The following is a 15,676-nucleotide window of genomic DNA, read 5'->3' on the forward strand; positions in this document are numbered from 1 at the left end:
TAAATTGTATGTTTATAAGTCCCTCCATTTTAATTGGTTTATCAACTTTCAACAGTTTATTTTATCCACGTAAAATTACCATTTTGTTTACATACAAGCATATGTGTGTCTTTTTTTTTCAAAGCTAATGGGATTATCTTTCCATGCCATTCTACAGTTTACTAAGTAATTGCACTTCGATGTCTTTGTAAGGTCTTCTTGCAAAACATATATTCTGGAACAATGTTATTCTTGACAAAGCATTTTTAAAATTGAGAATTCATAGTATGTATTATAGTTGGCTTATTTCAGTTTGGCAAACATTGTGCGTTTCATTTGACTTTGCCTCATTTGACTTTTTGTATGTTCAACATTCCTCTGAGACACATACAAACTAGATAAAAAATTAGAATAATATAGTTTTTGTTCACTGCTCCTCATTTCCTGGGTAAGTGTATTTATCTAGGCATAGTTTTAGCTTGCTTAACATTATTCACATGTGCATTCACAGAGCCATAAATTGTATCTTGAAAAGGATCGTGACACCGAACTTATTCCAAAAGCCACTTCTCATTTCAGCATCTCAAACTGTGGTACAAATGAAACGGTTTGGATTTTCCACCTGTCATCCTTCTTAAAGTCAAAGTTGAATAACACATTCTAGTTAATGAGGACAAAATTTAACTAAAGAAAATTCATGGACTGCACAGACAGTGTTGTTTAGCTGCTGCTTCTCCATATACTTGCTTGTTATTTGTTCCTTTAGATAAAATATACATTTGCAAGGTATTCAGAATAGAAACATGCATCAGAAGCTATGACATAATCTTGCAATTTTCAGCACTATTAAAAGAGAAAGGACCTATGAATCCTAATTAGCTTTTGACTTAATTATTGCATATTATCCCTAGTTCTTCTAACAACATAAATAGTAGGACTATAACTTATCAAACTTTAAAGTCTAGCCTAAATTTATAATAAAATTCTTTTATGACTAATAGTTGGACTTTTCATCAGAAATAATGTACACTTATTGATTTTATTTTCTCCTTTTCAACAGATATAATAAAAACAATAGAAATATAATATTCATAAAAAACCAGTCAGGAAAATTTTACCATTAAAAATACTGTTCAAGAAAGTATACATACATATATACACATGCATATAAATTACTTGCTCTGTCAGTAACTTTCTAAGTATTTCATAAATATTATAATATTAATTTAGGTCATATTCATAACAATCCTTGGTTGTTGGCACTGTTAGGTTCTCCACATTGTAGAAGAGGAAACTGTGGCGCAGAGAAATTAAGTTATTGCCAAAGAGCACACATCTTTTTAGGGGTAAAACTAGGATAGAAATCTAGGCAATATACCTACAGAATCTATATTCTTTATTATTAATCTATACAGTCTCAATTATCTACATCCCCACAAAATATTGAGGTGATATTAAAACTAAACACAAGAAAGAAATTTCTTAATTATTTTTAAGTCGTAGATAAGCAAAGTTCTTAGTACTAAATTTTTTGGGATTCATATATTTGTTTCTATCTCAATTATATGCATGAGTGTTCTAATTTTGGCTAACACCAAATAACCAATTACTTTTCTTAATGCTTGCTAATCTATGTATTTATCTCCATTTAATTTGACTATAATTACTTATTCAATATTTCCTGAATGGCTTCAGTTATTTCTTTACTAGGAATCCTTTAGTGTTTCTCCCATATTCGCATCACCTGTGCATGTGCTAGCTGACTTTGCTTCTAAGAGAATTTATGTGAATGACTACTTGTTAATTCAGCTTTTAGTTGAGAGCATTCTAGTGCAGACACAAAATGGAGGGACTGAGGGCAGGCTCTGCAGTCTCACTTATTAATATCTGGGTATGGTTAAAGAGAGAAAAGGGAAGTGGAGCTCATTTTCCCTGAGTTATCTTATAATTTTCCTTTTGCTCCAATTAGAAGAAGGATAACTTTTTATCTCAGATTCCCAAAGAAGTGGCTTTAGTTTTTCTGGTTAGAGAGAGCGTACAACAACAATATAGTGTAAGAATTCTGCGTATATAAAGATAGTTCTTATTAGGAGTTGATAATTGAGCTCAGTTGATTCATGACCACACTTTATATTAACCAATCAATTGCAAGTAGTCAATGTTCTAAGAAAATCTTATAATAGTGTAACAAATGACTTTTATAGTGTAAACCTTATATTTTTACAATAAATGAGATCAAGTTTCAAAGGAGATTTTCCAAGTATACCTCCAAACACAATACTTATTTAAATAATTTGCATTTGGGAGACAATTATCTTTTTCAAACAAATACTGTTTGAATCAATAAATGGATGCATTGATAAATAAATGAACATTATAGCTCAGAAATGACTGTTGTTTTACCTATTAGCACTTGTCAATCAAATTACATGTATAACCCCTATATTAGATTCCTTTTGCATCTCTAACACATTCCCACATATTCGGTGGCTTCAATACCACAAAATATTATCTATAATTTCAGACCAAAAGTACAAAAGGAATTTTAGAAGGCTAAAATCAAGGTACCCTTTCTTCTTCCAACTTCTAAAAGTTGCTGGCACAGTTTGGCTCCTGGCCACATCACTTCAATTTCCTTTCTCCTTCCATTCTTTTATGAAGACTCTGTGATTAAATTAAGTCCACCTGTATAAGTCAGCCTTACTGTCTCAAAATACTTACCTTAATCGCACATCCAGAACCCCTATTACAAGAAATCAGACAGTGGCTGGACCAGTTTATATTTTCTCTAGCAGTGGATGAAGGTTTCTTTTCTCCACGACCTCTCCAACACTTGTTGCCTTGTTGATCATAGCCCTTCTAACAGGTGTGAGGTGGTATCTCCCTGTACTTTTGATTTGCACTTCCCTAATGGCTAGTGAAATTGAGCATATTTTTATATACCAGTAGGCCATTTGCATGTCTTTTTAAGAGAAGAGTCAGTTCAGGTTTTCTGCCAATTTTTTAATTGGATCGTTTGGTGTTTGATTGAATGAGTTCTTTATATATCTTGCCTATTAACCCTTTGTCAGAGCTGTTGTTTGCAAATATACAGACTGTGTATCATAGAAATGTCCACTCAAAACCTACATAATCTTATTAACCAATATCACACCAATAAATATCATTTAAGAAAAGAAAAAAATCAAGAGAAAGAAAGGAACAAGAGAATAAATATGTGATAAATAGGTGCTGGATTCACTTGTCACTTTTTGTAATAAACATAAAAATTTTCCCTGAAGCCTAAACCTATAACTCTTTCATATTACATTTGTAAAACTCTGTCACACAGCCTACAAGATATCATAAAACTTAGGAAGAAGCTGGACACACTCCTTTCTCCAAAGTAAGAGGTAAGATTTTGCCCAGGCCACTGCCAACATCTGTCAGGGTTTGTTAATAACTTTCTTATATGAGTATTTTATCATAACAATCCATAATCAGAGTTAGTAGTTTTCAAGAGAAGTTGAGTGGGAAGCATTTTAATGCACCTGGGGAGCTTGATCAAAATATACATGACCCCCAGCTTCCCCAATTTGGTTATGGCACTATGAAGTACATTTTGGACATAAGGGCATAAACACAGAGATTCTGGTGAGAAATTCCATACCTTCTCCTTTCTAGCGCCCAACAACTGATAACTATCACACTAGATATAATAAGTTATGAACCTTCCACAAACAATGAAAAAAAGGTATGAGTCTCTAATCTTTATACAGAGATTGTCCATGAGAAAATTAATGAGATGTATTTCTTAAGCTACCTTCTACATTTCTGTTTAACTGCAAACTAAAGTTGAGAAATGTCTAACTAACGAGATCTAGGATATGTAGGAAACGTGTTCAAAACAGGTAATCTACAACATTACTCAATACGCAATAATGACTCTTTTAAATTAAGAAAAACTGTAATGAAAAACTCAGTTATTTAGAGAAGAGTTGGCTTACACTGATTTACATAACTTTAATGAGAAAGGATGTTTAGGAAACAATTATTATGACTTTCACTTCTTGAAATTTAATGTTGGGAGAAACGGTAGCCCATTTTATTGCATACTATATTTATAAAGGATAATTTATAGTCCTTGTTCATGGAAAGCCATGCTACTTTAATAAATGTAATATATTTTTCATTATACGCACTTTTTACCTATAATATTTTCCAAGTTTGGGAACCTTGACCCAATCCTTTACTAAACTTTAGGTGTAATAGGAGGCTAATTGCAGGAAACATCTTACTTAATTCTCTAATAATAGCAATAATTTTATGGTGTTTATCACAAAAATAAATCAAAGTATAACTTTATTTAATATGACTCGTAAAAATTGGGGGAGGTGACAAGACAAATGTTTCTTTTACCTAAGTGAAGGAATTTAAAACATCTTCAATTTATTTTTTCATGAGAATCTATAGAGTAGGTACACTTTTGAGATTCTATTGTCTTGCTAAGAAGGGAAAAAGTCAGCAGAAGGAAATAGAAATTGGAAGATTCATATGGAGCAAAGTAAATCTGAATTAAAATAATAAATATTTTTATGCCACCAAGGTTATTGCTTCTGTATTTCCAATATTTTTGATACGGCACTTTTATATTTTAATGGCCTTGTTATTCATAAATGAAAGATAATCCATAAGGCCATTAATTTTCATACAAAAAGCCATTTGATAATTCTCATTCACTAGAATTACTATGTAAGAGTATTATATATTACTATATATAATGAATTGGGATAGGCACATTATATCTTATTAGAATACTGTAGGAAGTTTAAATATATATTTTAGAGTTAAGGTTTCAGAAGTTGACAATGATCTGGAAAATACTCTATTTCTTTGTGTGCTCTGCTTTCCATTCCTTCTGAGAAAAATTCTCTTTGCAATGTCCTAAAGAGAGGGCAAGTTATGTTTGCACTGTACTGTGTAACAAGGTTCTAGAGTTTGATCTATTACCAGGACACAGCCAATTTTTAACCAAAACTAGTTCATAAATAAATATATATTAAAATGCACATATAAATATATGTAAATATACATATGTTCATTATATATTAATACATTATATATATTTCAATGAACATATGCATACATTCATATATATCAACATAATGGGGTTTAGTCTAAGAAGCAGTCTGGTCAAAGAAAATTATTGAAAAAGGTGGTATACACTAAATTGAACTAATTATATTGTCTTACATGTTAAGTTATATTAATGGTGGAGTACAAAGTTTGCAATAAGGGATTTCAAGCTTCTGTGGGAACAACTATTGTTCTTCAGAATTTAATCAGTGGAGGTGTTATTAACATGCTAGAACTATTGTTGTGTGTCATAATGATATTACAGACTCTGTAAGGCTTCACCAAAAGGTCAAGTTTCCTGCTAATATTATTTCTTTATGTATCCATGTTATTAACCCGAATTTTTAGAAACTAACTGAATTAACTGTTTCTTGCAAACTGGAAGAGCTCAGAATTTACACGATTGCATGTCATTGTAGCAAGCCCCCATTATATAGTGATTTTCGAAGGTTTGATGGTAGCTTAGGTAAAGGCAGATGATGTAGAATTCTGTGCATAAGATTTTAAGTAACCGAAAGTTTCTTACCATATTTTCGAGAAGCGTTCTAGTTTCAAGAAGCGTCTGGTTACCAGACAGCTTGATAACAAAGCTCAACCACTGTGTCTCTGTAGTACATAAACAAAGAACATCATGTGGAAGCTGAGAACTATTTTCACACATTCTAAATTGTTAAGCTTCTTGAGAAAAGAAAATTTAAAAGGACCAATCTTAAAATACAACAGGTGGATGCTGAGCCTCCTGCTAGAGCTCACACAGTAGGGGACCTCTAGCTTTGCTATTTATTTACAATGATTCTGGTTTGCATGACACTTTTATATAGAAGCAGGAGGCTATTTGGGATTTTAAAATTTGAATCATAGTTCCATTGTACTTCCACTGAATTATGAGTCAAGAGTTTATTTAATGTTACCGGTGTTGTTCACTCAACAGATGATTCTGTTTGGTATGTTAATGAAGTACGGGATTTGTTGCATCGGCAGGACAGTTTAAATGTCATTCAGAGAATTCTTTTTCAGGTAAATTGCATATTTCACTTTTAGCTTGGTAGAAAAATTCTAATGTGAAGATAATGTTATTGAAACTAAAAAAAAACAAGGGAGTATTCTAATTTATTAAATTATTCTCAAACTTTGGGAATATTATTAAATATTTTGTGACTAATTTAAATTGTCTATAACATGATAGGAAATGTATAAGGTACACTTCCCAGAAATGAGTGTGGAGAAGATGATTGTGCTTAAAAAATAGAATACATGGTATTACATACAGTAAAACTTGGTCTGTACTTTGCAACCCAGTATAGACTCAGAGTTGATTTGTATATAATCTACTACAGCGTCATTCTACTTTTCTTTGCCTTGTTGTACTGTGTTCCCATGCTCCAAATATACAGCATTTTCCCTTCATTTTGATTCATTTTGCTCATACACAATTGTATCAGTATAGTGATGATGATAATTAAAATCAAGATTGATATTATCATACCTGAAATTTTATATGTACAACACAGTATGCTAAGCTCTTACATGCATGATTTCATTTTATACTCAAAACAACCCAATGCAATAGGCATCAGCAGACTGGCTACATGAATTGGCTCTGGAATCAAAGCACATGCTCCAATTTCTTCTCTACCAGTAATGAGCTTTGTGACCTTTTTATCTACCTCCCTATGTGTTAGTTATCTTACACACAGATATCTCATTATCATAAAATGAAAATAGTATGTCCTATTCAGACAGTTGTGAAGATTAAATGAGTACTTGTCACATGGTAAGCAGTTCTTAAATTATTGTAAATTGTTGTTTTTATTAATATACTTAGATACAGTTACAGTTCAGAGAATTAAGGCTTAAAGATGTAAAGAAATTTTCATTATTAGATAGCTACTAAATAGTTCACACAGCATTTGTATATTTAGCTATTAGGTATTCTTTCTGAAATCAGAGCCACATTTGCAAATGCTTTACCTGCACTATAATAACACTAACAACAGAGGTTTCTAGCAACACTGAAAGGAAAGGAAACCAACAGAGACAAGAGGGAAGGAGAGGGGAGGGGCGGGGGGAAAAGGAAGGGAAAAGGCAAGTCAAGGAACATATAGCAAGGACTCATGGACAAAACCAAAGGGGAAGAGCTGAGGGAGGGAAGGAGGGAGGGGGCAAGGGAAAGTGGTGGGGGGAAGGCAGAGACAAATGTATTTGAAAAAAATAAATTAATTAATTTAAAAATTAAAAAAAAAGAAAGGAAGAAAGACAAAAAGAGTGGTAGAAAGAAAAAAGGAGAAAGAAATAATTTGAAAAGAAGTGAGGCAAGAAAGAACAAAGGTTAAAAAAAACCCTTGGAAATCAAGAAAGCTTAATTAAAAATACTTTTCTATAAATAAAAAATAATATAAAATATTATCAATATTTAACCCCTATCTATAGAGAATCCTATACCTTTAATATAAAGGGGTTGAATGTTTTAACTGAATACAATTGAAGATGTGCTGGGTATAGCAAGTAGATGAGAAATGCACTTTGGTAACGGTTATGCATATTAGAGTAGTTCTTGTTGGAATGAAGAAATAACCATATGGACAGATACACATTCTCCTATGAAAAAGCTGAAGAATGAATGTAAATTAGCAATTATGAATTGTGGAATGCAGAAAACATGACAACTGATATTTAGGGGGAAATAGAACTAACAATTACTGGCAGAGTACCGTGGTCCTACATGTTCATTCTTACATCAATTATCAAATGATTCCATAAGTATTTATTATTCAAATTGTGGAAGTAATAAAATTGATACTCATAGATGTTAGAAAGTTTTCTTAACATCATACTAATGAAATAAAAGATTAATAAAGACCAGCAAAATTAAGGAAACATAAGGATATAATGTTTTAGTTAAAAAAAATATTTATGGCAATCCAAGCTGAAAATCATTTAGAATGGTATTTTAACATCTGGTGACAGTTTTAAACAAACACCTGCCAGGTGCATTGTTGGATGGTTTTGGCTAATATCATTACCACAATGGACCAATGATGATCTCTGTGTTCCCGGTATCACTTCATGACCTAGTTCTTTGATTTGGCATGCATTTCACGTATCTGAATGTGCAGTCTTTAAATACTTACATTTTACTTTTAACTTTATTCTATTGTTCACACTATTACAGTTGTCCCTGTTGTTCCTCCTTTGCCCCCCTCCATGCCGCCGTCGCCCCCGCCCCTGCCTTGCTTCCCTCAGGCCAGTGCTGCACTGCTGCCTGTGTCTAAGGTTATGCATGTATGGCCGCAATTGTGTTTTTAAGCAATTTGTTCCATTTGGTTAACTTGATATTGTTTGGGGATTGACTAATAAATTACTAAACACAAAACAAAAATTACTGAGATAGAATCATTTAAAAGTTGTTCTTGATTAAAATCACTAAATAACAGAAGCAGGTCAGATAGGTATATTTGTGCTGAATAAATCCCATGTATGATGAATGACAATATTACAAGGAGTTTGGGTGTGGGAGCATTGACTCTAAAGTCACAGTGGAAAAGTCATTCAGTAGAAATATAAGAATGAGTTGGCTAAGCATCCCCTGAAAAAGTACGCTGGAAACCAGTTCAATTTGCTGTGGTAAAAAAAAAATGGAATAAAGCAAGCACCAGGATGTAGGAAAAAAAGTGTGTATGCTGTTAAATACATTCCTTCAGTTTTGAAGACAATATCAACCTTATCCAGAGGATAAAACCATTGAAAGAAATGGAAGATTAAAAGAAGATGAATTTCAAATGAGATGGGAGGATTATACAGGCATGAAGCTCAGCCAGTATTGTTATTTATAAAACAAGGTGATGATCACTTACTACAGGATCACCCTAAAAATTAACTTGATCATGTATAGGACAGTACTCAATACTTAATACAATCTGAAGTTTTATTTTGTTCACCTCTCTTAAACATCTCTAGACAAGTACAAAATAAAAGCCCCCATTTATGATTTAAGTTAGCTTTATCAAGTCTCCCTCAAGGTGTATCAGTAGAATCAATATTTTAAAAAAATGTTTATCTTTTGTAAACTTCTGCTTCCAATAATCTTTCTTTGCAGAGCTAGGACTTTTTTACAATTGTCATTTAAGTTCAGTGGTCTCCATTTTCCCCGTACTACCCTTTCCAGCCCCACTGACCATTACCAGAGGGGATAAGGGAGGGGCACGACTCGGGCAATAAGGGGAAAGGTCATCAAGGAACATGTATAAAGGACACATGGACAAACCAAAGGTGGGTAGGACTGAGGGTAGGAGGTGGGGCAGAGCTAGGATTTTTGACAAGAACTATGCATGTGCTTTGGAACCAAGAGACTCCAAATTAATATGTAAATCTCCTTTTCAGTTAACACTTGCAATTTCTATAGGCAAGGGACAAGCAAATGGCAGATTGACTTTATCCAATATGGTATAATGTATTCTGTTGCCCACAGATAGTCCTTATCTGGAGGCAACTGGGATCCATTCCCACAAATGAAATGCCTTAGCTGAAGCCTGGGAGTTGGGGAGAAAAACAGTGAGGAGTCATTTTTTTCTCTGTTTCTTGATTTAAGGTCACTTTCAAGTAAGTGGATAACCAACTTCTAAGATACCCCACTAGCTTAGAAACTTTAGGGACCCTCATTCAGGCCATAGTCTGGAATATAGATCTGTATTATCAATTAAATAATAATAAAACTGGGAAGCTACTAGTACTCATATTATAAAATGTAAATTCGGTAGGATGTTTTAAAGACAATGGATATATTCTAATTACTTTTTAAAATTTTCACTATTTTTCTCTTGAATGCAGCTTAACATTGTTGATCCCAAGTATATTAAACAATATACTGTATTGTTCTTTTCACTTTATGTGCATTACATTCTTTATTTAACCAGCTCTGTTTCTATGTATAACTATTTTTGTAAATATCCATTCTAATATTTTTTCTTTAGTATTCCATGTTTCTAAAAACCCATTGAACTTGATTTGTGTTTCACTGTAGTATCAATATACCTTATATCTTTCTTTAGTCCATTATTTTCTATGTAATTCATTCAACATATGAATTAATTAAATGTTTATTGCCAGGTATAAGGAATAAAACATGATGGAGACATTTGGCTCTACTTTGTAGGAGTTCATAGTTTGTGCATAACTGTTCAGTAGAATTATAAAGCCACATAGGTAATTTTAAATTTCTCAATAACTTTTAAAGAGTAAAATAAAATAGTTAAATTAATTTTAATTATATATTACTATGTGTAAAATATTATTTCAGTAAGTAATACAAACAAAAATTTACTAAGATACATTGTTTTTCTCATTCTTAGTCTTATAAATCTCATATAATTATGGTATACTTCAACTTTGGCTACCACATTTCAAGTGCTCAGTGGCTAGTGGCTACTTTATTAGACAGTGCAGGTATTATGAATCAATAAAGATATACAACAAAGTCTGTCTAGAAGGTATCCAGATAGGTAATATGAAAAAGAGATATTTATTGGAGAAGATACAATAAACATTGTACATAGGACAATGATACTTCAGTCCCCTTCAAAGTAGGCACCTTAGAACCTCACTCAGTTCTTCCAATCTCCATCAGCTGCCCTGAAGTATTTTCTTGAAACTTATTGATGACCTGAAATCTCTTTCCTTTCAAAGGTGATTTTACTTGGGGAAAAAACCAGGAGTTTCAGGGCACCAAATCTAGAATGGAGAGGGTGCTGTCAGCTGGGTGATTTGATGTTTTACCAAAAAACTGCACAAGATGTGATGTATGAGCCAGTGTGTTGTACTGATGAAGCTGCCAATCACCAGTTGCCAATAGCTGTGGCCTTCTGAATCATCCAAATACTTTCTGCGAAGGAATATCCAAGCCTAATGCAAACTGTGATGCAAATTCGTTGCTCTACACAGTCACTTTATGACAGCCATACCGTACACATGGTCACTTACCGGGGTCTACCACCCCAATTACTGCTACAGTGAAGTTGTCATTGTTCATGAATGCACATTCCTGTCCACACTCCTTGGATGTGAGGTTACATCCATATTGCTCAAACCATTCAATTATGTTAACAATGCCTGTACTTTTTTTGGACAGGTCTTGTATGTAAATGAAACAAATGTTCTTAGAATGAATAATTTTGAAGAATATTAATTGTTTATTGTGGGGAAGATTTTATAAGCCTATAGTAGAGGGAATTTTCAGTAGTGTAAAAGCATTTTCTTATATAGCCATGGACATGAGATGTCCAGTAATGAAATGGAATCAGCTTTACTTATTTAAATTTACAATACTTCCACAGCAGCAGATCTATAAATGCCATCAGTAAATTTTGATAAACTATAGTTTAGAAATCTTGTCTTGTATCTTAGCCTTTCAGAAACTTAACACTTGGAAAGTAAAACAGACACCATCATGAATGGTCATAAAATGGGAAAAATTATGTTTGATAGAACTCTAAGGTGCCTGGGAAAATCTATTAGCTTTATGGGACTACTTACCTCAAGAGAAACCTCTGGATGTGGTGAAACTATGTGTTCATACTCTGTGATTCTGTGATTTCAAGACTTGGTAATTTTCTTAGAACAGTAGTTTGACATATATTGAAGTTCCAATAAAATACTGCACAAAAAGAAATGACTATCAATCATAATTTATGTATGTCAACGTGCAAATATTTCAGTGTATTTGCAAAACTGCCATCTTTACCTTTCCATTTGGAAAAATTGTTTTAACAAAATTTTTTAATCTTTTTAAAAAGATTTTATTTATTTATTTTTAGACAGAGGGGAAGAGAGGGAGAAAGAGAGGGAGAGAACATCAGGACATGGTTGCCTCTCACATGCCCCCTGCTGGGGTCCTGGCCCACAAACCAGTCATATACCCTGACTAAGAATCAAACCAGCCACCATTTGGTTCGCAGGCTGGTGTTCTATCCACTGAGGCATATCAGCCAGAGAAGTTTTTGACAAATATTTTTATAGGACAATATTTGTCCAAAAAAGTTATCTTTTTGTATGACTCTTTTGAATGTTCACTAGATAGTTCAAAATCTTCATCCTTAATTTCACCCAATTTTGGCCTAGGGGATATACTTATCCAGTGAAAACAAGGTTTGTCAGCCCCAGAGCAGTTGATATTTCAGGAAAGATAATTATTTTTGTGGGGTGCAAATATGTACATTGTAGAATATTCAGCAGCATCTTTGGACTTTAAAATGACTGATATTCTTTTTTTAAAAAAAGGAAATTTGGAAACAGACAGATATCTAAAGAGGAAATACAATGTAATGACACAAAGAGGACATCTCTACCAGCCAAGGAATGCCTAAGGCCACCAGAAGTGAGGAGACAAGCGGGGTACAACAGATTGTTCCTCATAGCTCTCCGAAGGAATAAACTCTGCTGACACCTCAGTCGAGGATTTCTAGCCTCCAGAACTGCGAGCCAATTAATTTTTGTTGTTTAAACTCCCCAGTCTGTGGTACTTCATTACAGCTGCCCTAGGAAACCAGTACAGGTTCAGGTAGAAATTCTCTATCTTCTCGTCTGCATAATTTTCAATGTCTTAAATTTGCATTAGTTGCTATTTCATTTTACTGTCTGTTGGAAATTATTTTACTAACATCTTAGTATAAAAAAGGAGAGAAGTTACACATTTTTTTTCTTTGCAATTCACTGTATATCTCAGCAGTTAACATGTGTAAATCATAATATAACTTTAAGCTAAATGATTCTGTCTAAAAAATTGTTAGTGTTTAAGAACAAAATACTATACTATGGAAATAATGAAACTTTTAAAATAAATACTGAATAGGGGTTGTGAGACAGCACAGATCTTTTATGAGTTATGCCACTGGATTACTTTACATAGGATACATTTTTAAAAGCTGGAGCAGTGCAGATAACTGATTTTCAATGATGCTATATATCTTTTCTATGCCTGATTAGCTGCTTGCATTATTTATAGCTCTGAGTTTGCGATGGCAACATAGGTTAAGATTCATGAATCTTTATGCCTCAGTTGGCAAGGCAACTAATACATCATTAAGCTTCCCCATTCTTGTTAAACTTACCTGTAAACCAATAGTGTCAGTTCTGAATTATTTTTGATATCGAACCTATTGATGAACTGCGAAAGTTAAAATTAAAGTGTGATTTATGCTGTGATCAAGAGCATGGTGTTAGAGCAGCAAGTAATCTGTGCAAATTATAACCATAACTATACTTCAGATTCTGCTTTATAGCTCTGCTATGAAGCTCTACATTCTTTTGCTTTCTCCCTCAAGGAGGTTCCTTAGGATGCGTGCTGATAAAAACCAGTCTTTCAGATCTTGATGACTTTGTGAACAAAGCTAAAGCACCTGCTTTTTCCCCGCTTTGTAGTTTCATTCAGCTGGAATTTTAAGACTTTGAACAGATGAATGCGAACAATATGATCTGTGCTCTATTACTTGTAGCGGAGCATTATGGATCAGAAAACCACTCACTGTATTTCATGGTAGTTCAGAAAAGCTTGATCTCTCTCCTAGTTAAAGGAATACATGAGTCATTGAAAGCTTTACTTTCCCACATCTCTAGGCTCTATTTGAAGGCTAGCATTTCAATTCCCTTCAGCTTATCTCATTTAAGCAGACAGTTTTCAATGATAGCAGGTTATCAAGGTGCATGTAGGTACAGATTAAGTTAGATACAAAAATTACGGATAAACCCACTGGGCCAGAATGGCAGAATATCAAAGGTTATGTATTAAGGTGGGCAGATTATCTGAAATGTGAATGAGTAAATATCATCAAGCCTGAGGGTGCTGGCAGCAGGAGTCTCTGAAATGGCACTAATTCCTCCCAAATACTAGATATGCCCTAACTAGCCCATGGGATTGTATTAATAGCTTAATCATCATATCTCACCAAAAGATGAAACACAGGAGGTTTTTGCCTTCATTTTCTTCCTCTTTTATTTTGTTGATCTTGAAGTAAAAGTCAGTGGTGCAGCATATCCTTTGGTTTAAGTGCTTAATTTGTGCCTGCTTATAAATACAATATTATCAGTACTTTAAGTTTAGAAAATGTCATCCCTGAACTTATTCATGTTTTGTACATATGAAAATATAGATGTAAATACATTTTAATGATTATAGTAAAATCACATGATGTAATGGAATTCCTTATGAGATTTTATAAATAGAAGTTAAAAATAAATACTTACCTTATACATTGCTGTGTATAAAAATGGATTTGAAAATAAATTATTTTTAATTTACTTGTGAGACTGGGATTTAAAAATATGTAACATTAAGAATTATTTCATAGAGTGGAGTCCTATCAATTAAAGTTTAAAATTTTTCAACAATATAGAAATATATTTTTCCTGGTAAATATTATTAAGCTTTGACAAATGTAAATATATTATATGAAGAAATGAGTGATTAAAATATTTTATTGAAAAAATATATATATAATTTCAATGATCAATATTCTAATTTAAATTCAATAAGAATCTAAGGAGAAGAATATATCCTCAGAGAATAATGCCATTGTAGGAGTATATTTTTTTCTTTTCTGCCTCAAATGTCTTAATGTATCTTTGATTTCCTGAAGTACACAATCAAATTTTCAACATTTAATAAATGTATATGACTCAGTTGATGACTATATAAAATTTATAACATTATTTATTCAAAATTTACATGCCAGGAATATTAATATTTTGGGGTTTTTGTGATAAAATGTTAAAAAATTTTACTCTATTTACATATTCATTTTAATTGCCAATAGTTTCCCTTGTACTTTCTCACAGAAGTGAAATTATAACTGGATAAAATTGTTCTTTGTCACTTATTTGCTATGGTTTATTAAGCAGTGCCAACCAATACACCAGTGAGAGTTGTCAGGCTACACCCTCCTACTTCTCTGACAGAATGGGCGTATATAATTATGAACAAGTCCCACATTGCCTACATTGTTCCTCACTGGAAATCATGGGACTATGAAGTAGATTTACTTATGTGTGTGAATATATGTAAATATAAGCGTTAGGGTAAGATAAAAATGACTATTGTTAAAAAGTGTGTTATATTTAAAATGTGTTATGATTTTTAAAAGTATTTTCTTGTATTACACACATTTCAATGAAGCTATTCAATTAGCATCAAATTTACTAAATGTTAAGTACCTCAGTGGATACTAGAGCTATAAACATGCATAAGACAAAAGTATCCCTCTCCTCTTTTTAGGAGAGACTGTGGCAAATTTCCATTTGCTTATCTATTTTCCTGAGTCTCTCTTATAATTAGGTTGGGAACGATATGACTAATTTTATCCAACAGACCATGCACAGAAGTGCTGTGTGTCACTTTTAATTCAAGTACTTAAGCTTTTATCAGTTCTCTATACTGCTACTTCAGCTGTTACAGTGACACCAGGATAAATGTATTAAAATGAAACTGAGCCATAATACTGAAATGGTCTGAACACGTGCATCACTGCCTGACAGACAAGTGCCCTGCAGAGAAAGGCCTGCATCAGGCCACTGAGAGAGTGAGACTTGCTTGTGG

The sequence above is a fragment of the Pteronotus mesoamericanus genome, unplaced genomic scaffold (assembly GCF_021234165.1).
Source record: "Pteronotus mesoamericanus isolate MK-2021 breed Mesoamerican mustached bat unplaced genomic scaffold, CSHL_Meso_final contig_116, whole genome shotgun sequence".
Classification (NCBI taxonomy): Eukaryota; Metazoa; Chordata; class Mammalia; order Chiroptera; family Mormoopidae; genus Pteronotus; species Pteronotus mesoamericanus.